This window comes from Hermetia illucens, chromosome 3 (genome assembly GCF_905115235.1).
Source record: "Hermetia illucens chromosome 3, iHerIll2.2.curated.20191125, whole genome shotgun sequence".
NCBI classification, from domain to species: domain Eukaryota; kingdom Metazoa; phylum Arthropoda; class Insecta; order Diptera; family Stratiomyidae; genus Hermetia; species Hermetia illucens.
The window spans coordinates 67,206,672-67,234,329 of record NC_051851.1 but is presented as its reverse complement, the minus strand read 5'-3'; the positions used below and the strand labels follow the sequence as shown (position 1 = coordinate 67,234,329).

General features: G+C 40.1%; 1 protein-coding gene across 3 annotated transcripts in view; it reads right to left on the bottom strand.

The window, feature by feature from the left end:
- The window catches only part of LOC119651651 (dorsal-ventral patterning protein tolloid), a 190,409-nt gene that overhangs the window by 25,801 nt on the left and 136,950 nt on the right, over nucleotides 1–27,658 (bottom strand). The window lies entirely within an intron of this gene.

Below are 27,658 nucleotides of genomic sequence, written 5' to 3'. Positions count from 1 at the left end.
AGTGTTTTTAATTAAAACAGTAAAAAGATATTTGGAGACCATTCGGAGCAGCTTGCCAAAGATTTATCTAATAGCACTTGAAAATAGAGACAATCAATTTAGAAATAAGGCCGGCTGAACGCACAAAATTTGATGAGAATTTTGTATTGAGATAAAAGATAAAGAAGAAGGGATTGGTTTCTTTCAAAATGCTCACAGAGTTGAATTTGCTCAGCGATAAAACTAATCACATATTTGGACATTATCTGGACGAATTCAACCTTTTACGGGAAAACTATTTTAGTAAAATTTCCATTTAATTAAAGCTTTCATAATAACTGGAACTATTCGGAAGCTGCGAGTTTCGTCTTATATGAGGAACGTTGTATGCTTGTTTTTCCATTTGTTACATAGCTAAAAAGTTAAAATATTCTCTCATATAAAAATATTTTGCGCATTACACATACATACATGAGATGGAAAATCTTAGAATGACACGTCCGCACCACCTCTGTCACGCGAACATCGGAGTTAGAGCGCGGGCTTGTGGTATTCAAATCCTCTCCCGAATCATAAGCCCACCATTTGGGTATTACTTCGCGGGTTTGCGGTTTACTTTTGCAAGTCCTTCTCCTTCTTTGAGCTTTCCTCTTCCTTCCTTTCTTCACCAGCTCGTTCCACATTTTTACAATCGCGGAAGAAATCGTAAGCCAGTTCGGGAAGAAGAAAGGGAATTATCGGCAAGTCAACAACCCTGCAACGAAGGGAGCGAAGCGGTGGATGACAGCAGTCTTCCAAGAACTAATGGCTCGAAAATACAATGATCACAGTGAATTTGTGGTGATTTAAGCATATTTTTTTCAAATAAATTGAGGTGGTGTCCTAAAATATCATAATACATCAATATTTCAATTCGAAGGAATTTTGGATAGAAAAAGGTGAATACACGCATTTCAAAATTTCGTCGTTTTTAGTAGAACCGTGGAATTTGTCCAATCGCTTACGTTTAAAGTAGTTTCTTTGTCTCCCGAATTTCCGCTTCGTGTATTTGTTTGTTACCAGGTAGGTTTTCTTTTCAAAATTCTTCTAAATTATATAAAAAAATATGTTCGGCTCTGGCCAAGCTCTGGTCAATAAGGAGGACTTGCGATCAATATAATTGGTAGTCATGTTGTGTTCTGCGAATTATATAAAGGAGCACTTAACATCTGCGAGTCGCTTCGGTCACGATGCTCCCAGGGCAGAGGTGAGGCAGCGTCTGACGATTTGCCTCTGTCCTAGTAAGAAAACGTAAAGTCGTCATCGCCTAACATTTTATATACTGGTTTGGAGAATGCATTTCATTCTTGCAATAGGTGGATCCCATCGGATTTTTTTTGGTAAGCAGAGAGTTGGAAAAGGTTGGGATTCTGAAAGGAAGTTGGCGGGCGAGGAGATGGATGTCGTGGAAGCGTACTCTGAAAGTCCGGGAATTAGATTTGTGAGCTAGCGGTGGATACTTTTCGAAGTTGTGACGACGGGCGATTTTTTCTACTTTATAGTTATCAATATGTGTTCTAAAACCACGTTAATCAAGTTTTGGGAAATTCGTACACAGGCGTAAGGCACCAGAATGCAAAACGAAAGGAAACAGTTTCTCACTGGAAAAATCTTGTAGTGATTTTGTGGTGAAGTTTTAGTTTCGTGGAGGCGCGGGGACACCTTCCCCATTGAGTGTGCGACATACAGAAAATATCGCATTTATAGGCTCCAAGAATCTCTGGTCGGAGTGTATGCGAGACATTTTCCCGCTCGCGTGTCCATCGCTGGGAGGACTCAGGAAAGAAAATAAGGAAAAAAAAAGTATTCCTGTATATTTTCACCTTTTAGTACTTTATTATATTTCTATATACACATATTTTCTTCTTTTTTAAGGGTTTGTGTAAAACAAAACCTTATTTAAACCGTTTTACTGTCTGCCTGTCTGTCTGTCGCACGCATTTTTCTCGGAGAGGGTTATATCGATTGACACCAAATTTGGTAGAGAGGTGGGAACTATGAATGCTCACGCATACAGTGAGTTACATTTTTCTACGTCGAATTTAAGGGGGATTCCCCGTACGTGCAAAAGGGGGTGTCAAGAGGCTATGGTTCCTAGGCTCCGAAATACCCTTCATGTAGACATCTGTTCAAATAAAGTTAATAATAGCGTATTACTATAGCTTTTAGTAATTGGCTGCAAGCTCCCCTTAAGTTAATCCTAGAGAACATTATCCTACCAAGTTTGGGGGAAATCGCACTATTACTAACAAAATTATAATTGGTCAAAGTTGTCGCTCCTTTGCAAATTCAAGGCTTTGAATGTCAATATCACACGAAAGTGGATATTCTCACATAATATACGCATATATTACTGCATATATTATTAATGGGACAAATGCACACCCATATGGCTTAACAAAAGAAATACACAAAGCCTTTCATACCTGAAGCGTCTAGCTTCCAGTTTCCCGGCTTGTTTCAAGATAAGTTACTTCCTTCATAAAAAAAACATTAATTTTTCTTTGTATTTTTTTGTTTATATCTATTCTTATTCTAAAGGATTTTATTTTATGATTTATTTTTGATATTTGGAATTTAGCTCTTCATTCTTAATTATTTTTCTCCCGATTTGTTTTCGTTGATACTGAATTTATAATATATTTTTTTTCCCTACCTTTCTCCTCCTCCTTTTAGGGACATCCTCCAAATAATGCCCTGAGGATGTCAAGGAAGATCCGTCGTGGATCTTCCGTTTCGATCGCGTCAAGCTCCCGGCCGAGCCGTTTTTTTTTTATTTTCCAGGTTTGGCTCGCGTTCTCGTTTATTTCGTTAGAGCGTCGCGAATTCCTTTGTTCTTGTCTCATTTTTAGATCCGGTGCGGACCCACGCATCAGTATAGACACGTTAATTTTGTACAAATGACACATGAGGGATCAAAGCGTTCAGAGACCCCCCTCACATTCCCAAGCCTGGCTAATTCAGGGGCGTGTCGTGTCCACCGAGCTCTTTGATGAAGCTTCAATATTTGCGGGCGGACCTTCATGGTCAATTTCGCCAACTTTTTAGGTTTCTGAGATAGTTCTTCCCTCTAGGTCGTCTTCCGCCACTCAGGATGGTCGTTTGATCATCGTATTTCCCTCAGGTTCATTGCAAATTGCGAATCTTTGGCAGCCAAACATCACATACTCTGCATTCTCTGATGTGCCACTGCATACATGACAATTTGCGAATCATCAAAATGGTGTAGATAGTGCCTGTACCTACCATCATATTCCGTGATGCACTGGGTAATATGACTGTTGGTTTTTCCGTGTTCCTGCCCAATCCCGGATGTTGGAAATGAGCCTGTTTGCCCACCGATTCTTAGAAGACTCTTTCCATCTACGTTGCCAGAGATATTGTGCCACCTTGCCGCATTCCTGCGTTTTGTATGTCCCTCCATACGTCTCTTTCCCATTTCAAGAAAGTTTTTTCTGAGAGGTAATTGCCCACCAGACTCGACAGATACCCAGAACACCTATATGTGATAATACGCCTTCAATTCGGCCCCAGTTGACAGAATTGAATGCTTTTTGAAATCCAGTGCGTCACGGCACAAACCACCAAACTCACCATCGCACTTATTGCATCTACCATAGAGTGCTTGCGTCAAAAGCAACAGGCAATTTCCGCTTTTGACGATTGGTAAAAGTCTGTTATAGATGACTTTCCCCATAATCTTTACCGTTGTATTCAACAGGCAAACCAGATGATATGATGCTGGATCTGCAGGTGGTTTATGGGAGGTGGGAAAACAACACCACTGGGCAGCGAATATTCCTTCTTTTAGACACGCCTCAAAGGTGCTAATGAAATGTTTGGGCCTAGTTTTCACTTCCAGTTTCAAAGTTTTGTTAGGGTTTCGATTTAAACCTGGGGTCTTATTCTCACCAATGCTCGGTAACTAGAGGTAGAAGTATCACGCATTTGTTGACCTGGACCGCCGTTTGTCTTCCGCTGTTTTGGTGCTGAGGAAGCAGAGTGGTAACGATTTCCTATATATTTGCAGCCTTTTCATTACCACACTGAAGACCCCACCGCAGGGTTTATATCCGCATCTTCGCATAACTGTTTGAAGCAGTTCCTTTTACTTTTGCTAATCGCCTCCTTTAAGCGACCTCGCAGTTGTCTAAGCGTCTGAGGACCATATAAATTCAAGCAATGTACCGAGATCTCCTGCGTGAGTCCCCTTGGTACCCAGTAACAGATATTGGGTGTTCAACAAAGGATATTATCTACCACTATAGAGATTTTGAAACAATATTCTTCATTAATAAATATGGACATAAAAATTCAAAACCCTAGCTTAGGAAATAATTGCGGAAGGGACTGAGTCAGCTGGCTTGGTGTAGGAGGGAGAGGGTAGCTGCCGCTGAACTTTTACTTTTTCTAGAAAGCTAAATATTAGCTTTGTTCAACTTATAACACTATAAAGGTCTACAAAGTTTAGGCAAAAATTACAAACGGCAATGCGGTGATGTAGGTGTATGTCCGTGGAAACCGAGCCAGATGACAGATTCATAGAAATAGTTTTTTATGACGTATTTTGGATGATGTAGATCTAGAAATTAATGGGCCAACCTGCCGTACAGCGCAAGAAACAAGGGACTTATTGCCAAGCAAGTTGAATTGGCGTTCAATTTCGGGAAAAGGAATAATACACCAATAATTCAATAACTCGAAACTAGTATCAAACTGGTCAGATAATTCTGATCCCATTTAATGGTGGTATCCATTTGCACCAATGGCTCAATGTCGGTATATGGTGCTGCGAATTACATAGGGTTACTAACGACGGTATTGCGTTTTTTTGTGAAATGAAATAAAACATCGAATGATGGAGCCAACTTTACCTTTTCAGGCTTATTATCACGGCAGTATACAAGCCCCGCTGTAGTTGAATACATTTAATTCCCAAAAGTATTCAACGTTTTTTAGCTCTCCATTTCATTACAACATCGCCCAATTCTGACAAAAAGTTCCCGTCCCAAATGAATTATTGAAAATTATAATGCCTTGGCTGAATAATATGTAACTCAAATAGAAATAATCAAAACGACAAAGTTCAAATCATTCTCTATGTCGAAGAAATGGAGCGTAATGTTGTTTCGCGGTCTACTTTACTATTGAAGGGGAGAACGTTAAACTGAAGTGACTGAAAATACCTAGTTCTATGTTCCTTTCTCTTCTTCTGGAACTGTTGAAAAAAGAAAAGCATTTTCCTATAAATATCATATATGAGTGTATAGTAGACGTATTCATAAAAATGAAATTAGTGCAGCAAAATATATACATATGTCTACCAAATTCCTTTCTTGCTTTGATCATATCCTGAAAAAATCCAAGTAGAGCGAATACCTCAATTCCGCGTTTGTTGTAAATGAAAACCAAAACCGTAAAATGCACGAAAATTCGTTTACGTTAGTTTATAGTATGTAGATAAGTGCATGCAACTATGGGTGCCATGTATAGTATGTATTATATTACACAAATGTTGAATACGCGTTTGAAAAATTCTGCTTGGTGGATAGATCCAGTGTTGCCTACCAAGCACTCGTGGAATAAGCAAGGGGCGCTATAAAATATTTCAGCTCTCTAAATCTTGCCTACAAATTTTATAGAAAAAGGTGGAGGAGAAAATCCTTTTTTGATTTGACAATATGGAAAAGAGTGTCCCAAAATAACCACAATTTGAAAGGTAGGATATATATGCTTCCTATTCAGCACAGCTTGATTCTCCCTAGAACCCTATTACCCTCATACGTTCATGTCTATTTCTACATTTGGAACTTCAACTACAATTTAGCTTAAGAGGGTTCAAGTGCGATTAATTACGGATGAAAACGCTCTTCTGATAAAACGATTTCTAAACATTTTGAGGCATGTTAAGTCCCAAATTGTTCCCTGCTCCTTTAATTTGTTCAAATTATTTTCTAGATGGGATATGAGAGTGAGATCCCTCTAAATGATATCGCATAAACGCCAAGCAAGAGGGTTTCTACTTTTGCCCTTCTTTTACGGCAACGAAGGTTCCCTAGTCATTTGAAAACAATAAACCTTTCAATTCATTACTTTTTAATCTTGAAAAATGCCAAAATTTCCCAGTAATTAAAACTGGAGCTATTCTAATTTAATAGCTATAGGACATAGCAGGTTCGATGGAAATATCCTTAAATAAGTAAGTACAGTGGATATAATATTGAGGAGGAGAGACAACCCCTACTGAGCATATTTTATATGAGGATAGATTCAAAGGCTGATTAAAGGGTATTTTTACAGCCATGCGAGAGCAAATTTAATAGCCATTTATGACTCCCTTGTGAGGACGACACATTTATGCTGTTCGTAAATAGAAAATCCCGAGACTTTATCAGCAAACTGAAAAACCTACAATGACATAGAAAATTGAATTCATACCTTTTAACATAACGAAGTTTTCGGTCAAAATGAAAAGATAATTTTATCTACAGCAATTAACCAAAATGCAAACCAACCAGTAAAGTTTTTGTCAGATGTGGTACAATAAATTTTAAAAAATGAATAGAAGAGGTGAATAAGGAATTAAAGCATGCTTGTAAAAGCTAATGTGAATCGCTTTTGTTTAGCGCTTTCGTTTTATGCTAGTGAAGATTCCAGTTTAAAATCCGTACCTCTCAAACTTAACATTTTAGGAATAATATTCCATGGCTGTCTCCTAGGCCTACCTTCTGTCATTGAAACTGGCTACTGAGCAAACACATTTAGGGATCGTTATGGTTTCAAAGAAGTGCACCCGTTTCGAGTACGACAATTGGAGAGGAATCGCGTAGGTATGGTTGACACACTATACCCCACCAAGGGTAAATGGTAATCATATAGTGTATATGATCGATTCGGGTAAAATAAATCTGTGGTCTGTGTAACTTAATACCCTTTGCCCGAACTTTGCATAAAGCAGAACGCTTTTCGTACACAGAACAATTTTTAGTAGAGAAAGAGATAGATTTAATACACCGCGTTACCTAAATAGTGCCGATCCCTTTGCACCATTTCTGAATATATGTTTCTTATGATAGTACCTGGATTTCAATTTTGTCCACTGTATATATACATACTGTGTATAAATACGATACCAACTCCCGAGCCCCAATAGGTTTTGAGGCAGCGTACTTTGTACTATCCTCAGTAAAAACAAACAAGTCGGAATACCGGAAGCTGGGCGCTTCGGTTATAAAGGCTTTGTGTTCATCTTATATGAAAAACACCCTATGCATGATTTTTCATTCGTCCATAGTTAAGAATACAAAACATTCGGTCATATTTTGACAAACTCCAGGATACACATATATATATATCAACGGCATAAATACTGTGTCCATCTTAAATAAGCAAACATTCTATCTTACCGTATTGATAAATTGATCTAACGCATCCTCAAGCTTTTCTACTTTACTTCGTGCGCAAAAGCGCGTACGTAAATTAAAACCGCTGGTAACCAGGTACATATATGTCTATTATATTGGTTACTACCCGCTATATGCAAATAACACTAATATGCAAATAACTAAAAAAAGCCAAAAAAGGAAAACTAAAACGTCTCCATGGACCTCGCCGTTCATATAAGTTCACTTTATATGGTGATGACGTCATACACATCTCAGAGTACAATGAATTTACCAGAAATGTGAAACTTTGAACCTCTATAACTTTGTTAATAATGATTGGATTTCCTTCAAAATTTTCAGAATTATTGTACTTCCAGGATGATAGTGGTAATATACTACTATTAACTTTATTTGGACAGATATCGGAATGGGATGTATTTTGTGGCGTAAATTTTATATAGAAGTATCACTGCAATTTTTTTCAGATTTTTCGGCTGGATAAGTTCTGAGAACGAGACCTGTTTCACTTTTCGAGGCACACTTTTTGAGTTTTCACTCCCAAATATTTTGATGTTTGCGCTTTAAAGAAGCCCGATGGTTTGGTGTCAAAAGCTGCGACGTAGAACGCGAACGTTGTAAAAATGGATATAAATTTTTCTATTTTGGTAAGCCATACACTCAATACAGAGTTAGCATTGCCATCTCAGAAGGTTTTCATGATGCCATTAAAGACGTCGACTGATTTGATTACCAACTGATAAAGCTCACTATTATATCAGTTGATCGCGCAATTCATTTCTTCACCGCGTGCGCACCACAGACAATCATGGAACCAAATGCAAGACACGATCCACAAAGCTGGCAAGGTAAACTTCGGGGTCAAGCCAAGTAAGCAGCTCATCAAACGAGAGACTTGGCTTTTGAATGAAAATTGCTTGATGGATGATGGTCCGTGAAGAAAAGGGGTGGCGACAGAAATCAGTATCGACTTGTCAAAAACCGAAACGAAGGCACAAGACAAGAACGGTGCTTACCGACCGTTGACGCGCGACGGATAGCTAGCGAGAATATTTCGAGCAGATTTTAAGGGAAGAATTTGTTCATCCTCACTTCCACAAGCTTTGTCGACATTTGGAGCAATTCACCTGTCAGTGCAACTGAAGTCGAGGAGGCAATAAAACCAATGAAATCGAGGAAAGGCGATCGGGGAAAGACGGCATCGTATTTGAGCTCTGGAAAGCGAAGAGCTGGGGCCCAGCATTATGGCTCAGTGAATTCTTTAATCGGGTTATTGAGGAAGATAGAACACTATCTGACTGACAAGAAAGCACCATAGTTCCAATATGGAAAACGGAAGTTCAAATTATCGTCCTATCCGGTTACTTCCCATTGAATGAAGATTTTTGACAACCATATTCTCGAAATCGTTGAAATAACCGTGAATCAAACCGAATTTATCAAGAACTACGGAACTACAAGCGCAATACATGCTGCGTGGTTGCTCATGGAGAAGCACTGTGAGAAGCATCGCCCTCTTTACATTGCATTTCTGGATCTAGAGAAAGCTGACTTTGTGTCACACAAACTCATCTGGAATGCTCAGCACCTTGTACCAGAGGGGCTCATGCGATGCATTCAATTGTTCTATCACGATCCGGAAAGTAAAATTCGAAGTGTGGCGGGTGTATCAAAACCGCTTCGTGCCTCTGCCGGAATCCATCAAGGAAGCGCCCTCTCATCACTCCTCTGTGTTCTTGATATGGACACCGTCACACATGACATCCAGTGACGTCCAGTGCCTATACATTGTTCTATGCAGACAATATTTTGATGCCGTCTCATAGCGAGAATATTCTCGAACAACTTGTCCAAAAATGGAATGATCGGCTTAGGCAATATGGTCTCACATTGAATTTGAATAAAACTTAATGTTTGACGGTCGATCCCAATGAAACAGGCACAATCACTGTCAGCACTCGGTTCAAAACTGTCCGCCAATGGAAAATTGCGCTATGAAATTACTTAACGCACTAATGCAGCCGGGATGAAGTGGCGCTAACGAGAATTCACTCGCCAAGATTGGTCTGAACATCTCGAGTCGATGGATTTGAAAACCTTATGATTGCGTCCAAATCAGACTTTTGATAAAGCAATCACGACGAGCCGACCACGTTTATGAACGGGACAAAGGTTGAAGAAAAAGAAGAAGATATATATATAAAACCAGGGGGATTTAGGTCACGGTTGTGCTTCATCCTAATGCCGGTTCTATATGCTTGATCTTTCCCGCAAACTCCAAAACTTTCAGCGGGTCACACATTGCCATCCATACTCGATCTGATCGTTAGAAAGCGCTTGCAAACCTACACAGGACAAGCCGCTATCCACAAGTTGAGGTTTGCAAGCATGTGGATCCGTGTATGACAATTGATCTGTTGGTTAGGACCAGTGAAGTAACGCTGATTTACAAGAGCTTATTAATAAGCGCATAAAAGTAATTTTTGTCAATGATAATGTGGACAGTGGAGCTATTTGAGAAGTGCATATGTCATCAGCGAGGAAAAGGTGTTCTTGATGTGAAAACATCGTTCTACAATTATACATGTTCGCTTTTCTCTAGTTCTGGTAGATATTAGGTTGTTTTCAATAAAACTGGATAGTTGACAGTGGGATCTCATATCGAATGTAAAACTTAAGTTCAGTGGATGTTTGATATGCAGAAAACAACATTACCCTCACCGCACCGCACCTGCAGGATTCTCGATCAAAATCTCACGTTGAAGTACGACTGAGTGACAAATTACCATCCTCAAGTATATTTCCACAAAAATTATAAAGAAAGATGAGGTCAAATTACTGTAAAATTTCATGCTACCGAGCATGGAATTGACTGAAATAGATTCAGTTTAGTTCTACTTTTCAAGGAACCGCGGATTTGCTTCTTAATCGATATAGGGGTACCCTTGGATATGTTAGGAATGCTATTGAAAAATTGGAAAAAAACGAAACTACGGCGCTTTCAAGCATTAACTTTTGGCCATAGTGTATTGTACCATCATTCCTTACATCTTGGAGATAGTTTTGGATTGGCTAAGTGGCCTTCATAATTTCTCTGCTGTATATGAAGAGATTCCGACTCTCTTTCTTACCCGCTCTTTAGAAAGACTCTCTCGTCTGTCTTGCGTGTGTGGGCCTCGCTGCATAAGACATCCAGGGTTGAGATGATATCAACTTCTTCTCAACGTTGGTATGCGGTCCATGTGTTATGCAAATGGTTAAAAAAATCATAAAGAGCCATCTAGTTATCCACTTTCATCCTCGTTTGAAGCACAAATAATTGCATGTTAATACTCGTATACATAGTATGCTGCAATTACTCTTTTACAGTTATTTACATTCCATGATTCATTCGCACCATTAATTAAAATAACGCCAAACGGGATCCACACCTCTGAACTTTCGCCATCAGATAAAACCTATAATTTCCCAAAATGTACAGATTCATTATAAAAGCCCGAAATACGCAATAATCATAAATTCAGAACCTCTCCAAATAAATATTAGCTCACAGCATAGCTAATCTCTCCGGGAAATATACTATCAAATTTAGTGGGGCCGGCAGTCAACCTATCATCCTTCTGAAAAGTGTTAGCTACTGTTCAGGGAGCAGTCAAATAATCCAATCGAACATTATGTACTATACATTGCCGGCTCGGAAATTTAAAGCAAGTCCTGTGTTCATACGTACCCAGTCCTGATCCACAGAGATGCTATCCTACATAAACTCATTTTACAATTCAATGCACATCGTAATTCTCGTTACAATTGTTATCAGTTATCTGTGGCCTCGCTAGCATGCAGACCTCGCGCTGGGCTCCAAACACAGGCATTTCGAAGTGCTTTCCACTGGCCATATTACACACAACATTTGGAGGCTGTGCTCACCAAAGGATAACGTCGATACTTTTTCGGCCATTATACAGCCGCCGCATAGGACTATTATTTGGTTATTGTTCATGGGTTATGGGCTCGTGGCCACCATTGCAACAGCTAAACGTTTATGCCATTTAACTTCTCCCACACACTGCCATTATCCTCGGAGATGGGAGTTCGTGTTTCAATCCTGATGCATATTTCCGTTCTGCGAGCCAAAACAGAAGCGAACGAACGTTGTTCGTACTCGAAAATACAACTGGCATAATTCAAATAAACATGAATTATGTTTGTCCAGGATCAGGACATTTCGGGGTTTCATATCGATTATAATCACAAAAGCTTATCCGTGTACTAACCAGACTACACTGCTGTGAACTAAAGTTTTCAGGCAGAGTTTACAAAGTCTCGAATTGTAGCACTAAGGATAATATTTATGGGAAACACACCATTTGTTTACAAATTCCAAGTGATTCAATGTCTGTGTGTTAATAGCATGTAAATTAAACAATTCAGTTGGTTGAAACGCAAAATATTTCTTATTTACTTAACGATTCATTGGGCCAAATATGAATTCACGGACGCAGATTCCTGGTATTTCAGAATATTTGCGTAGGTTGGTCTGTGGCTTATTTCTCGAAGTTTTGGATGTTTTTGAGGTTTTGTGTAAAAACAAAATTTGTTTAAAATCAGTTTATTGTTGTATTCGTATGCAGGCTCTTTCACGCATACAAAGAATGGCGTGGTTTTGTATAGAATTTGAAGAGGGTCCTTGTACAAACAGGGGTGTAAAGTTTTTTTCCGAATATAGCTGCGTGGGATTTGAAATGAAAGATCTGAATTAGCACTCAATTAGTATCACGATTGGGGTAAAAAACAGGCAGGTGAGAGGTTAAAAGGTACACACTTAACATTAAACAGGAATTATTCGCAAAAAAAAACTCAACCAAGATTCATTCATTCGCAGAAACATAAATCATAGGAAAATTACCTCATGGCCACTCACTAGCCAAATTCATTTATTTACCGTAGTCAAGATTATCTATTACAATTAGCGATGGCATAATATTATATTGCATTACTAATTACCGAAAAGGCATTGTTCGTTTTTTGAATGCCGAATATATATTCTCATTTTTTACATTTCTAAATTAACAATAAAATGACCTAAATACTGTTACGATTTCCTTCCCCCAATCGCACCGCTGTCACCAGTTGTTACGAATTTGCTTTTACGTAATCCTAACGCTCTCACCAATTGTTATATATTTCCTATACGTACTTCTACCGCTGTCACCAATTTTTACGTTTTCCTTTACGTAACCCCGTCGCTGTCACCAGCTCGTATCACTGGGTTGCGTAGCACTAAACAAAAACCCGTTTTATAACTTTAATACAAGCGTTTATTAAACACTAAATTATACAACCGTACTGAAAAAATAATTATAGAACAATTCTTTAACTAGTACAATTCGAGGCGTGTTCATACCTGACGCGATCTCTTCTAACTCTAGAACCAGACTGACTTTGTGGGCGGATTTTCGGCCCTTTTATACCCCGCAGAAGATTCTAGAAAGGCATGTAAACACTTTACTAGAAAACTACTTTGCAAAAAGATCTTTCTACCGGCATTAGAGTCATCTGTTAACAATTATAGTAGCTAAAGATTCGCCTTACTGTTATACAATTTCGGTCATAACTACGATTTACATTGACGTCACACACTTTTCCAAAATGAGTTTTGTCACAGTACTATATAGACCACGATATTACAAAGTTTTGAGGGAATCTGAATATTATTCATAATAAGTGAATGTTGTGATTTTCATATGAATATATATGTGATATATAGAAAACTATACCTGAAGTGCTAAACTTCTGGCTAACGGGTTCAACATGTTTCGAACTTTGTCGTCAGGGGTTTTCAAAGTGAATGAATATGTTCGGTGGCAACTATATCTGTAACCGATTCCAGAGATGAGTTGCTTCTGCTGAGGCGACGAAACTGTCTGAATATTTTTGAACAAGCTGGATATTCGTTCAAAAATAGGTGGTGCGGGCAATTTGGGTAAACGATGATATCTAAATGCAACGCTTCTACTATAAATTCTTTAACGGCAAAACGTTGAATATCTATAAGAATGCTAAACGTGAAGCAAAAATGTGTTCGGTGTTACTCCAAGAACTAAATATAATTCCGCGACGCTGCTCTTAATAGAGTAGTGTTTCTTGTACTAATGCTTAATTTCCCAGCCCGGGTTTTTACCCATGTGTTGCAAACAAATACACTTCACTTTGTGTGGCCTCGGACGTTGGCAACAGGCATAACCAAAGTGAACTTTCTTTCGAGGATTGGTTACAGTGCTTTGGTCACCTTTTCATCTAGATTTAGTCTGCGCCTTTTTCTTTGTAATTCTTTAATTTTAATAATAATGGTCTCTATTATTACAGTGTGCGTTGATGTGCTATGCTGGTGGTGTTTGTGCTTCCACTGTATTGATTGCACACTCCTTTCCTTTAGCTCCATTGCAGATAAATTATAATGAGAATAGTATCAAAGGAAAATGAGCCAACCTATTTCTCTTTCTGGGGTTAATATATGGTTCTGCAGGAGCCACCAAGACCGTTAATGAGTGATAACTGCACCCTGTACGAAGTGACTCTACTATTAACAAAGCGCTTTTGTTCTAGACTGAGGAGTTAAAAAACACGTCCCATAATCCAGGGTGTGTCCAGGGGCCATTCGACTGACCATATTGCTGAAAGTATCCCCAGAGCTACTCAATCGTAAGGAGCAGGAAATAATTGAGAACCTCGCCCTCATGGAAATTTGTGAAGGATGGAATAAGGAACTCGTGTTGACAAGTATTCGCTTTCCACCAGATCTTATGCTGATAGATTTGGTAGAATGCCTGTTCACGTGCACAGGAAAACCGAAGAAGCATGCTTCGGAGGACACATCGGGAGGAAGTCTACCCGGGTTCCCGAAGGATTCACAGAAGCCATAGAGACTCAAAGGTCAGGACCGAGCAGGGAAGTGCACCTGCTGCCCACGGACAAGCCGGACAAATTAGACCTAAGTCTTCTATCGCTCAAGTCGGATAGCAAATGTGTCATATCGGAAGAGGAGGATAATACTCTTACATTGGAGAAGAGCTCCAAGTGCTAACGGAGCCGACGGCCAGCACTCAAATAATCCAGGTAAACCTCCAAGCTGCATCTGCAATAATTGCAAGGGCAAGTTCTAAAGATAACAGTAGAGTGAGTAGAGAGAGAGTGGTGGCTCAAAAACCCTGAGTATGCCTGAGGCAGACTCGCGATACGCAAGGAGGAAGCATGCAGGTAATTTCGGATTCCTCTTGTGAAAAATCGTGAGCTTGCATCATTCTCAAAAGAAACTTTAAATATATATGTCTTTTAGAGTTCCTGACCGGAGACCGCGTGGCTGTCGAAATCTCATGGAAGCCGTATGAAGGTATTTGTGGTATCAGGATTCTTCCCAGGAGACAGCACCCGGATCTTCTTCTCCTCGGCTGCGATGCTAATGCCCGACATGAGGTCTAGGAAAGCAACAATTTCAATCGAAGAGGTGAGTACCTTCTGGAACTCATCCTCAGTAAAAAGCTAGCAATATATAAGTGTGGGAAACATGCCAACGTGCGTGACCACCACTAGTCAAGGGGTACAAAACATAACTCTGGGGGATACTCTTGGTCAAGAACTAGAGGGTGGCGGATGAGCCGTCGATGTCAGATCACAGAATAATCAGACTCGATATTGAGGGCATCTCGGAAGTAGACATAATAATAAAAAAATCCAGGGGAAGATTCTGACTCCTTCACAAGACACCTGAGTGACAACAACAGTCATCTACAGGTGAGCGGTGACATCAGGAGGGAAATAGAGCTAAAAACAGGGGTGAAGCGCTTCAACAGAGTCGTCAGTGGCGCATATGAGGCTAGCTGTCTTGCCAAGAGAATCAAGTCACAAAGGGAAGTGCCCTGGTGGAACGGGAACCGAGCCAGAATGAGAAAGAAGGTGCAAAAACTCTGTAAGTGCAGGAAGCAGATCGGGGACTGGCAGAGGTATAAAAGAGCACTGACGCCGTATAGCAAAGCGATCAGAGATGCAAAACGAAACAGCTTCAGGGAATTCTGTGAAAAGATAGAACAAACCACACTAGCATCCAGGTTATACTGAGATATAGCCAAAGATAAGGCTATATCTTCTATTGGTGTGAAGAAGGAAAAAGGGACATTTATCAAACGAGAAAGACAGGGAACATCTGTTACTCAGAACTCATTCCCTGCGATGGTATCCCACAGCAGAAGGTAAAAGCATTCTACCTGACACCCCAACAACAGACAGAAGGGAAGAAAATGAAACGAGAACATCTGTGGTTTAAAGGTTAATTTTAAACCACTGAAATCTAGTAGTACTCCAGAGAAGACTCGAAAATCATCTTAGGATCCCTTTTAAGAGTAGCAAGGAGCAGCATAGCCTTGAAATATATACCAAACAGTAGAGAAGGTTATGGACAACTAAATTAGAACAAAAATTCTAACACGCAATCCACACATAGTAGGCGGAACGGTCAATCGGCACTGCCCTGTATCAGCTGGAAGGGCACTATGGGATGCCATAAAAAAGGAATAGCATTGTTTAGGTTTTTGGAAAACGAAGGAGCGTTTGATAACACATCGCACACGGAGATACTTAATGCCCTAATCAGCATGGAAATTGGAAAGACCCTGACCTGACAAGGTGGGCTATAATCGCCGTTAATGTGGATTGGGATCACACTGGACCAACAACTACTCTGAAAGAGACATGTTGAAAACATATGTTGGAAAGCCACAAGAGCTCGAATAACTTGCAGGTTCATATCAGGGAAAAAATGGGGATACACCCCGAATATGACGTACCGGATATACACTGCCATAGTAAGGCCAATGACTTTCCCTATGGGGCGGCAAAAAGGGCAGACAGAATTACCGAATTAAGGATAACGTGACAATGAGGTTTCAGTTCGATAAGGAGTTTGAGAAATTGATAGGGAAAATTAGGATAGCGCTGCATTGATATGCGGCTTAAGGGGGTCATCCCGTGTGTGGGGTTGGAGAAATCGATTTTTTTTTTGCATGAATTGTATCTATATATAGTGGAGAATATGTGGGCAAAGGGATTTTCCGATATTCCGAGTCGTTCAGAAATTACAGTGTTAAACAGGTAAAGAGTTTGCAGCCGCGGCTAGAGTACTCGATGAGAAAGAGCATTGAATCTTTTTTTACCTGTTAGATTTTTACCTGAGCCTTATAAATTCGAACGTAGGTATAAATATAAAAGGATGGAAAACCAATCAATTGTCTAAACTTATTTGCTGTTTGGAATAAAAAGGATACTCCAGTCTAGAGTGAGCACTGAAAGGCTTTCAAGCTTTACTCAGTTATATTTTGTTGTAAGTATTGTGCTGTTTGTGTGTTCAGTAATTTTTTTAAATGAATCGTACGAAGGGAGATCGCTTTAACGTTCAACGTCATGCTCGCACTAAAAATGGAGTATTTCATAGGAATCGATACTTATCAGAGAAGAAAAAGGACTTCGCATCAACATCAACAAAGAAACTTTTAGCAAGCATGAACATGCATGTTCCAATTGCGACAAGTTTTGTATATTGTATATTGGATTTTGGTGGAGTTTTCTCCGGTATTTCTGCAAATTTCTGCAAATAATAAAATATACGTCGTAGTAAAAAAGGAAAGCGTAGGACATGTCGAGAAAAGATTGGAAACGCGGCTTAGAAATGCAAAGAAGAATCACAAAGGCATTGGTAAAAAAGGAGCTGGAAAACTTACTGATAAGGTTATTAACGACCTCACTACATTTTTTGGGCTAGCTATTCGTCGACACGCAAATTCGATAGAAAGAATGAAGCTAGAAATTTGGGCAATTTTCTTCCATAAATGTTCTACAGACGAAAATCCTCAGCATCAAAATTGTCCAGCAGGCGAGGACAGTTGGTGCAAATGGCGCAAAGCGGAAGCTAAAGGAGAACTGTATAGTTTCCACCCCGAGAAGGCACCAATCTACGAAGATTTGTCACGAGATGATCTCTTGAACAGATGTTTAGGAGCAGAGACCCAGAATAACAATGAGTCGTTAAATGCATTGATCTGGACTTTCCCTCCTAAACACCTTCATTCTGTGGCCAAGGTCGTAGAAATAGCCACTTTTCTGGCTGTAATTATTTTCAATGAAGGATTCAATGGCATTCTTAAAATCCTAGTGACAAGCCAGAATTGAAACCAGAGAGCAACAATCGGGCTTACAAGACTTTTTTAAAGAAACGGAGGGTGCTCTCTATGGACCAGGTATAGCAGATTAATGGTGAGTGAAAATTTTACTGTTGATAATCACATTCAAATTTTCACCCCCCATGCCACCATAGCTCAAAATCTATCTAACCAAATTCTTTGAAATTTTCACGACTTCTTTAATACATATTTCTACGATCCGCAAACTAGGATAATTGCAATCGGACGGGTCGTTTTTTTTTATTCATTAGAAAAGCCGTAAAAAAACACCAAAATCCAAAAAATTAAGTTTAAAAGCCCACCAAAAATTTACCTTTTAAAATTTTCTAGTTATTCTGGTTTGCGGACCGTGGAATATTGTCCACATTAAAATGTCGTTTAGTTTTCTTTCCTCAGATGAACACAGCGCCCTCCAGCGTTGCAGCAGAAAAATACCTTTTTTTGGTGATGGGTGCATAAATTGACACGTATTACGAAAACTAGCTGCGATATCAAGCTGAAAAATTTATTACATAGACTAGAGATATCAATAAGCATATGGTGGAAAAGTCACGTTTCTATTCTTTATCCAGTCCTCCAAAATAATTTTTCAAAGAAAGGCAAAAAACGGCTTTCACACGGGATGACCCCCTTAAACCAGCAATTGATTACCTGGTACACTGACGAATCACTTATGGCAGAGGGAGTAGGCGCCCGGTACATTGGTCTAAGCAAAATGTAGTTTGAACCACAATGGATAAGCATACTAGCATATTATTATTATTATTATTCATTGCTTATGGCAGTTGTCCAGATAGCTGAGTGGTGAGAGCACAAGGCTGTTGTACGGAAGGCGCGGTTCAAATATCGTTGGTGGCAGTGGAATTTGTATCGTGATTTGACGTCGGATACCGGTCGACTCAGCTGAGAATGAGTACCTAAGTCAAATCAGGGTAATAATCCCGGGCGAGCGCAATGCTGACCACATTGCCTCCCCTACAGTGTACTGTACTGTACCGTTACGGTTTTGAATGAAATGCTCTAACTCACTTCAAGGCCCTGAGTATTCCCACTATGATTGTGGTGAGGTCCCGCGAATTAATTCATGTTTCCCCCTAAGTGTCATTTTTTTAATTTCACTTCTGTTCACTATTTTTCCCTAGTTTCCTTGGAGGTCCATTGCGACCTCCCAATTACCAAAACACGGCCTTTGCTGATCGATATATTGTCTGAAGGTCTTTTTCTTTAAATATGTTTTTTTCACTTTTATCTGAGGCACTTCTATTGTAAGTTTGTTTCTTGTTATCTAATCAATCCTTCAATGTTATAATATTTGTGCCATAAAAGGATTTGGTTGTTATTTGCATATACAGTTGGATGCAATAAACGGAAAATACTCCAATTACTTATTGCATATAAGTGTATACAGAAAACAGAATGAAAACGAAAAATTACGAAACTCTATTTTTGTGCGTTACTAGGAATGAAGCCAAAGGACCAAGCTGCAAACATTTACAATCCAATAACATTCTGGGCAAAGGTGATTTCAAGCAGCACAAGAGCTCCGCGAAAGGAACCTCAAAACATTAAGGTTGCGAATATTGTAAGATGTTTTCATTAGACTCTAACAAAGTTTGAAAAGGACACATGCGTTCGTCAAGGATCTACGATATTGTAGAGATGTCAGGTTAAGGAAAACCAGACATTCAGGATATGTCCAGTAGGAAATGTGCTCTTTAAAGGTTAGGAATCTAGTGAATCTGCTCTGCACAGATTCGATTGCATCTCAATCACAACTGTAAGAAAACCAAACCATCGAAGCATATTCAAGAAATACTCAGACGAATGATTTATAAAGAATAATTGAGAATACGGATCCATGAATTGATACGAGGAACGAAGTATAAACCCACATATTTTGGAAGTGCGGCTGAATACATCGACATAATGAAAATTAAATCGGAGTTTGCTGTCAAAGATAACACCTAGGTCCTTATAAGCGGCAATCACGGCTAAGGGCTAACCATTAAGATAATGAACGGGTGTCAAGGAAAGTTTCGTAGTAATCATCAAAAGTAGCATTTCTTCGCATTAAGTGGTAACTTTTTACGATTTAACTGAAGGTTGCTCTGATCAGTAGGCGAAGAAACAACAGAAAATAATTTTCAGTCGTTTGCATATGTTCTGTTTACATTTTTAGGAGTTCGAATACCATCGAGACCGAATCCGGCACTAACATTGACGTTGCCAAGAAAGAATTTGACAATTGATGGTTTCAGAAGAAGAATGGAGATTATACTAGCGGAGGAGGAATCAAATGTGTCGGAAGAGAGGTAAGATGAATGGTTAGGAGTAAAAACGGAGAACTGAACCTGAAGAAGTTTCCAAGCTGATTTAGAGGAATGAGAAATATGATCATCCAATTCTATATCAACAACGGGAGAAATGGGCGAAGAGCGTAAATTGCGGGCATGTGACCAGTGTAAAGTCCCATTACTCGAATGAGCCTTCGATGCTATTTAAATACCGGGAATGTGCATTTTGATCAGAATTTTGCCAGACGAACAGAGAATTATAAACTTTGCCCTGTCTTCGGCGTTACCAGAACCTTGGAACCTCAGACGAGCTTCGTGTTTCTCATAAAGAGTATTAGAGAACTCTACAGTGAACCAGGCACGGTATTTGCGCAGGTGAAGATGAGAGAGGGGAAGGAAGCAGGCAAGAAGATTTTCCAAAAAGTCATCAAATGTTTTATTTTGGTAATACAAAGAAAAAGTCGTTAAGCGATTCTTCCGAAGATTTATAGGGCGCACGGTTGTGACTAGACAGCCACTGCACCACGGACATCAAGTTTTTTTAGCCCCTTGTCCCTCTGTCATCAGGTTGTAAGATCGAGGAATATCGGGAGTAATTAGCGGTAGGGTGGAAATTGGATGGGAAATAGGGTGGTTGGGGTGTTCTATTTTTACGAGCTGTTTGGTCAGTTCCAGTGTGTAGTCCTTTTGTATAGTCAACTATGATTTTCTGTCTTGAAAAATCCACGAATTGATGACAGACATTTATATATCTTCTTATTAGAGCGAAAGAAATAAACAGCAGAGCTCCAGACGCAATTACTTATTCGAAAGCCTAAACAATCCTGAAAAGAATATAACTCACCGCAACGGGTAAAAAGGTGACGGAGAAAAGACGAGTTAAGTGAAGGCTGAATGGAATTTTCGAAGCGACCCATGCGCGGTCAAGGCCGATCAGCCTGCGGAACGATGTCGTCTAGTGCGCGGTCAATGTATAAAACCGTAAAATGGAATTCCATTTCTGATCAATCTCAAGATTTAGTAACGTAACTTTCCAAGCCTCCTTGACCCTTCTGAATCTGTTGGTGTGTCAGACAAATTATATATATCTTCGGGATTTTCTCGATATGATTTGCTATAAACAAATATGTCAGGGTATGGGTCGATTAAAATGGGGAAATCGCGGTCGACAATGCGGGTACATTAAAAACGGAACTATTTCTTCGTGTTCGGATAGTTCAGTGGTTGGAGTCCGAGGCTGGCATATGGAAGGTTGAGGTTCAAATCTCACTGGTGGCAATTGGATTTGCATCGTGACTTGACGTCGGATATCTGTCCACTCAACTGTGAATAAGCACTTGAGTCAAATTTGGGTAATAATAACGGGCGCGCGCAATGCTGACCTAATTGCCTCCTTCAAGGTACTGTAATCCTGTAGTGTATCGTTACGGTCTTGAATGAAGTGCCTTGATCCAATTGGATTGTCGCTCCAACGATTATTATTATTATTTCATTACAGGCTATGTCATAAAAATTCCACTTGGTATATACGTAGTGGGTAGTGTCAATTATAAAAACCACATTTATTGAGGTAAAATTTCATGATAGCCATTTAACCTTAAGTACCGGCAAAGGGACAATTCGTGTGACGAGAGTTTGTTAGAGTTTTTGCAAAAACTATTGTGGATAGTGATGAAAAGTAGTGACAGTGCTTGGTTCACGAATATTCATTTTTTTTGCACTTTTGTGAAAAACAAATTCTTATTAAAATTTGTGTTCCTGTCTACCGACTCTCTTTCTCTTTGTCACAAGCACTTTGACTGAGCGGGAGTTTCAATTCTGGACGCGAAGTGAACAGGGTTAAATCAATCCAATGAGTTTTAGCGTCCAATATATTTGATATTTCTCGATATGATATTTTCGCTACATAAAACCACCGTCCAAAGGTAAAATTCACAAAATTGGCAGAGAAACTCCAAAAAATCAATGCAATTCTGGGCCAAATGCAATGTTTCTCATGTTATACGTAATTTCTCATTATTTACCTAAAGTCCGCGTTTTGGTCATTTCAATTCACCTAGTCATGCAGAAAGACGTAACCCTCCAGTAATTTATTTATTCAAGATAGATTTGAAATTGTTGATAGCTTGGATGCTAAGCAATTTTCTTGTAAAAGTCACATCCATCGAGAAGGGTTTCTTGAACAGAGGAAATGTTCCACTGACAACAAACTACTTGTAGGATTTCCGCGGCAGCAAGATTTTCTAGGGGTATCACCTTTGATTTCAAATCGTGAACGTAACCTCGACAGGAAATATTACAGTCCTTGAGACCAACAATATTTGTTGCGTTAGAGTTTTCACGTTATGGCTAAAGATAGAAAAATCTATCCTCCAATGGAGCTTCAATTTCATCAATACTCGTATATACGTATTCGTTATATATTTATTCAATATAGATTTCCTTTTAAAATATTTGGTTTTGTGAACATCGTTTCGATCCCTTTTATTGCATAACATTCAATTTTGTGTAATACTCTCGATTAAAGGGATTGTTTATTCATGTGAGTAAGGATAAATATTCCATGTTATTGAAAGTGCATGTGTTCATATTGCATATATATGTACATATACGTATGTATGCCTCATCGGCAGAGGATTATTCGAATTCAATTTACCGAAAGCTAAGAGAACGTTAATTGGAAAAAACATCCACGTTCATTATATAAATAATGCTACTAATAAATTAGTCTACAACTCCATTAGCAATAAGTTTCACCTAATATGAGGTTCGTTAGGTTTTGGCTACAATTTCTAAATGAATATTGTATGGAATTTTATGTTACTGGATCTAGTTAGATTAACGCATTATCCTTAAACATTGAAATTTACGATTATGGAAAATTTAAAGCTCAATGCCTTTAAAATGGACAGATTCACATAATTTATACATAAAAGGTTTATACGTTTTATATATAGTATGCACGTATATATGATTCAAGGCCTAAATAATGACTAAATGAAGCATAAAAATCATGTGTGAATGCAAGTTTATTGGAAGAACATGTCATTTATTGAACAACAGGCTGAGGTATTAAGTGATTATTATGAGTTTCTCATTTAATTAAGATTAATGTCTGAAGGCAAGAAAAAAGTGCTTTAACACATTCAAGATGCAGCACTTCCAAAGGTTCAAATTGGATTACTAATTGTCCGTCCTCCGATCGCATTTCTCACGGGTGACAGGCTTGTATGCCAACCAAGTTCTTCCTTTGATATATTTGAATTAGTATCAGCGTAGTATACTACTATGAAGGATTGGAGGTTTTGAGTGACAGTGGGAGTCACTTTCTATGTGCTCGTATATAGCAACACAGGGAGAACACTAGCGCAGAACAGTTTCAATTTGATCTTGGTGTGGAGATAACTGCATTTCCAGATTTTAGATTAGGCAGAGAAAGAGGATCTAGTACTGTTAATGCGTCGAGCGACATTCAGTTTGGAGCCACCGTCGGCATAGAACACGCTTCCTAGATATACAAATTGATCGACCTCTTCGATTGTCTGCCCTGTAATGCAGATAGGGAGAGTATGATGACCTGTCACACTAGAAACCGGGGTTATTGGCGTTTGTCTTCTGTCGAACTCTATTTGCCTCTCTTTTCAAATTCAGAGCCATTTGACTAAGGTTAATGACCCCCTCCCTCCTCTCAGGGGTCGTTAATGATCCTTGCGATACGATACGAGAGTGGTGTTGTCGAGGTTAGTTAGTTAGTTTAGTTTACTGGGGGGAGCCACAGCTTCGAGCATTCAGGCCATTGTTTGGCCCATTGTATTATCCCCGTAAATTGCCTATTCAATGGCTTGCCGCCTACGGTGTTCGCAGGCTTTAGCGAATCTGAGAAAATTCTCCAGAGGCAGAGAGTGTACAGATTCTTCATTGAAGAAAACCTTACCAAGGTGTCTTCGCCTGAGATCTGAGGATGCAGGGCAGCTGCATAAAAAGTGCAGGGCCGTCTCCTCCTCCTCCCCACATTGGCTGCACATAGCCGAAACCACTACCCCAATTTTTTCCATATGGTAGTTTAAGGAGCAGTGTCCCGTTAAAAGCCCTACCAGGGTTTTCATGTCCCACTTCTTAAGGGACAACAAAAATGCTGCTCTAGTGGCCCTAGGCTCTTTCACAAGGATTTTCGCTTGCCGGCAAGAGTCCAAATTTCTCCACTCGGTTGCGTGAATCCTTGTGATTTCGTCGAGGTATTCGAGCAAGTAGTTCTCATCCCCCAGCTGGCATAATACCTGCGGCCTAGATAGTATTATAGCCTCGAGTAAGTTTCTCGGTGAAGACTGATATACGCTGTTACACACTGGGAGTGTCCAGAGCCACCGAGAACTTCTTGTGGATGTCGATAGTGGGAATGGAGAATGAGTTGGCTGCGTTTATATGCAGCTCGAAAATGCATCGCTCGCACCAGCAGACAGCGGAGAACGCAACAAGGGCTGAAATACCCGATGAGACATTGGGATACGCAAACAGAGAAGAAGAGTCGCGAAGTGATGCGGCACCTGCGACGGAGACGGCAACCCGGACAGTACTACGAAGTGATATACTTGCGGAAAGAGGCACAGTGGAAACTGCGGAAGCTGACCAGATAGTTTCAAATATAAGCCGAGTGGGAGCGTTGTCGATTACTCTGGCGAAAGCAAAAGAGAAATGGTTTATTAAAAAATGCGCGGCAGTTGTGTAGCGCATGCGATCTGCACGTTCCTCCTGAAACACGTCAGTAAAGGAGTGAAAAATGGGCTGGAGAAACTTCTGAACAGAATTTCGTACTACAGGTGGATATGGAGTGAAAGAGAAAATCCCCGAAAAACAGGGCCCAACGCACCTCCCGATGAGAACACCACGCGTACCAAACGGATCGCAACCAGTCCGCTGCAAAGCAAACCGGGGAAGAAACGAAAGGAAGAAGGGGCATCTGAAGGAGACTACACTCCGGTACTCTCCAGGCTCAAAAGAAGGAGGCGAAGAGTGACAACAACAACAAGCCGTATCATCAGAAAAACCGCTGCTTAAAATTTAGGTACACATGAAGGATGGAAAACCAAAATAAAAGGTGGGGAGACGAAGGAGGACAATCGTCAGCTTATTAAGTCGACGGAAGGCAAGACCTTTACGGAAGTCCTCAGTGAAATCCGATATAAGATCAAGCCCAAAGATACCAGAGTCACCATTCACCTAGTCGAATCAGATCCCGTCAAGGGAGAGAAAGCTGTGGTCTCTGGAAATCCGAGACCTTGACTGTCTCACAGAAAAGAACGAGGTAGAAGAGGCCATCAAATGGGAATGTCCATAGGTAACCAATGTTCGAATTGGTATCCTCTCTGGGAACTCCCGAGGCCAAAAATTCGCTGTGATGGAAGTTGCGCAAAAATACGCGAGGAAGCTTCTAAACAGCGGGAAAATCAGAAGACTCAAGTGGTTAGAGGGCAGTCAACATTATTCGCATCCTACATCCTATGCACCGGAGTGCAACCGCTCACGCTGCGGAGACACTGATTCAGTGCTCATCAGGGAGCAGTACTGAACCAAGGACCCAGCCTCATGGCACCCTGACATATCAGGTACCACTGCCATCTGGATTTAGGACGGTATTCACCTTAGGGTATTTAACCAAGGCCGGGGGACGGCTTTCTCTGGATTCGGTGTTTCAAGGTAACGTTTTCCAGTGTCTATCTAACATCTAGACGCAGGCTTGATACTCCGGAGGACGTTATCTTGCGCACAGAGGGGCGGATCCTGATCGAGGGTGACTTCATCTCGGCAAGCGACCACCAATACATTGCCTTCGAAGTGGTTGACACAAACTTTCGATGTGCGCCACCCCGGCGCTCTTTCTGTGCATGGAAAGAATGAGAGTGCGCTGATCAGCAAAGGAGAAAGGCGACCCTGAATTGCTGTCTTCATACCGCCTACTTTGTATGTTTGACAGTGCTTGAAAATTGCTCGAAAATCTCATCAGAAGTAGACTCGCTGAAGCGATTCGTGCTTCCGGAGACCGCTTTGGACCTCAAATTCCTCTGCTGTTTCATCTCGACGCAGCATGTGACGTTTTTCGTGATTACATGTCGCTCTGATAACAGCTATTAGTTTCTTCGGAATACTGCTCTTGCCTAGAGATACACTCTCTGTTAAGTTTCCAATGATCCGTACGGTGTTGATATGGTCGATTCAGGAGGATCCGAAGCGGAAGCCACACTGTTTTCTATCAAGGCCGATGTCAGTGCCAGAACGCTTTAAAGAAGATTATAAAATTGACTAAACCATCATCATGAAAACGCTTTTGCGAAGAGACTTACTCTCTTCTCTCTTGAGGCAACCTCAAAGTTGAAACGTTTCCTTATCAATGAACGTAGCCAAAAGCTGGATTATCTGCGATTACAGAGTGTTAGGCACATAGGAAGCTATTAAGAAATGGCAAACCATTTCCTTGAAGTGCACTTCCCAAGCAACATACAAAATATTATTTCAGCTCCGACAGGTGAATAAAACAAATCTGAGAAATTGAACTCTGGCATGCAAAGTAGCATCACTGGAGCGAGTAAAATGGGCGTTCCATATACTACAAATCTGCGGATCTGGATGGCATCATTCCTACATCATTCTATTCTAGTATTAGAGGGAAAGCATTCCCTGGGTCTATGTTACACACTTAGCTGGCGTGATGTGAAAGCGATATTTATTCCAAAATCAAGGAAATCCTTCTACACGGACGCACAAAGCTTTCGCCTGACCAGTCTAACTTCTCTTCTATTAAAAGGGCTGTAAAAACTAGTTGATCAGTTCATAAGGGATACATAGATTCCTAAGTAGGCACTTCACTGTGGACAACACGCCAACCAGGAAGGCAAATCCACGGGGACAGCATTCACAGCATAAATTGAGAAGGAGATTTCCGAAAAAGAAAATTCGCATCCATGGACATAAAAGGTGCATTCCATTATGATGACTACTTATTCGCAGCAATTTGTGACGTGGCAAGACTAGATTAGATCAGCTATTAATCTGTTGAATCCTTCACATGCTGGAGTGGAGAAAAATCCACATATTGGTCGGACAGAAGTTTATTGAGGCAGGATGTTTTAGGGGTTGCCTATAGGAAAGACCTCTTTCTTCTCTGTTATGGCTCCTGGTAATGGACACCTTACTATGGCTCCTGGAGGATACAAAGCTCTTCACACAAACATATCCGGACGATCTGGTTATAATAATTATCGGCAAATTTAAGGGCACAGTATGTGATCGATTGAAAGCAACTCTGGATTTGATACAAAGTTGGTACCTCCGTAACGGTTGAACAATAAGAAAACAGGACCAGTTATGTTGATTTGCCACGTTAGGTAGGGTAGCTATACGTTACCCACCTTATCAGCGACAGAAATTCAACTGGTACAAATAGTTCAGTATATAGGAGTACGTCTCGACTCCAAGCTAACGTAAAAGTATCCATATCCAGGAACAATATCAGCAATCCAGCAGATTTCTCCGTTGCTGTAGGACTGCAAAAGGTAAGACTTGGGGCCTTTCACCAAAACGGATTCATTGGGTGTATTCATCCATAATAAAACCCCTTCTGACATATGCATGAATCATTTGGTGAAGGAAACCTTAGCTAAGTATTACCTAAGTATTACTAGAGCAACAAGTACTATACCGACCGCGACGCTCAAAGCTA